The sequence below is a fragment of the Phyllostomus discolor genome, chromosome 9 (assembly GCF_004126475.2).
Source record: "Phyllostomus discolor isolate MPI-MPIP mPhyDis1 chromosome 9, mPhyDis1.pri.v3, whole genome shotgun sequence".
In the NCBI taxonomy this organism is placed as follows: Eukaryota; Metazoa; Chordata; class Mammalia; order Chiroptera; family Phyllostomidae; genus Phyllostomus; species Phyllostomus discolor.
The window spans coordinates 10,926,034-10,927,620 of record NC_040911.2 but is presented as its reverse complement, the minus strand read 5'-3'; the positions used below and the strand labels follow the sequence as shown (position 1 = coordinate 10,927,620).

The window sequence follows — 1,587 nt, the reverse complement described above, 5'->3', positions numbered from 1 at the left end:
GCAAGAGAAGAATAAAAGGCAACCATACTGGAAAAGAAAACTATATCTATGTATAGGTTAATGTATATATATATATATATTCTCGGTATCTTGTTATGTAGAAAGTCCTAAGGAGTTCATTTAAAAATAAATGATTTCAACAGGTTATTGGGTTTTGTTTTGTTTTTGATGAATGATAACTTTATTTTTTACACTTAAAAAGCTGATGAATTCTATTAAAGAAAATACAATACCTCAATTAAAAACTACAGTAACTATACGTACTCATTAAATACTACCAAGGTTTTCTAAAACACAACTTGAAAACATCAGGCACGCGTGTTGAATTTCACTACGGTAGATCAAGACCAACCATACGTGTCACCTCAGGGCTAGGTCACAAATCGTCATAGTCATCGACCTTGTCATGTTTTCTTTTCAATGCAGTTGGTGGTTCACTGGCAGTATTTTTGCGGTGACACCACGTTAGTGGTGATAAGAATGTTTTTGGACCCAATTAATGACAGATTAATCAGTACATTCTGAACTGCTGGGGTTGCAGGAACAATGCTTTCACAGCTGGGGGCTGCAAAGTGCGCATTTGCACTGTAAACCTCTGCTCTGTGAGGGGCCTTGGAGCCCCTGCTGGAGGGGCTGGCGGGCCACGCCTGGGAGTCCTTGGTCTGCTGGTGACTGAACTAACACTCAGCCGCAGAACCGTTACTCTTCCCGCAGAAGTAGATGCCTTTTTATGCGAAGAGTTAAGTCTATACCTTGGAGCAGTCAAGCAGTGTCTGTCATGTGGCGATCAAGGGCTGAATGCCGCTTGATCAGTTGCAAAGGGGTTTGGTGTCTTTGCCTTGCAACATCTAATTAAAAATCCCTCAGGGGAAGAGAGGTGAAGGACTGGCCAGCGTGACACTGGAGCGCTGTTTGCACATCAACAGAAGCTTTCTCAGCGCAGCTTGAATAAACTCATGCATCGTCTAGAACTGTGGTCGCACACTGGGAGGGAAGCTCCAATGTCTGATTTACAATCCTTGGCTCGTATGCTGTCATCCCCTTTGCCTTCAGGACTTCTGCCATCACCTGTGCATCCGTGGGCTTTCTCTTGGGAGCAGCCATCCTGCCAGACTCCGTGATGTGCAGGGGTCGGGCTTCTCCAGCTAAGTCACCCACATTAATATATCTCAGTCCTGGTCTTGAGGCAAGTTCTTTGTCTAGTGCGGTCTGGCCAGCCCCTGGGGCAATGGTGAGCAGGATGGTGGGAAACTCCATGGTCCTCCATGCGATGACACTCCAGTTTTATTTCCATGCTAGCAATGCACGTTCTGAAATTGAGATTTTCAAAAAATTCTATTTACAGTGGCATCACGGTGAGTAAAACAACAGAATATATTTGAAAGAAATTAAAGAAGACCTAAAGAAGTGAGAAGACACCTTTGTTCACGGATTGGAAGACAACATCGTTAAGGTGGCAGCATTGCCCAAATTGCTCTACAGATTCCATGCAGTTCCTGCCAAAGTCCCAGATGATTTTTTTTTTTCAGGAATTAACAAGCTGATGATAAGCTGCATGCAGAAATGCAAGGGACCCATAGCCAAAAT

The 1,587-nt window shown here is 43.7% G+C and overlaps 1 pseudogene; it reads right to left on the bottom strand.

Moving 5' to 3' along the window:
• Nucleotides 1-376: 376 nt before the first annotated feature.
• LOC114505959 lies at nt 377-1,380 on the bottom strand (annotated as a pseudogene).
• Nucleotides 1,381-1,587: the final 207 nt, after the last annotated feature.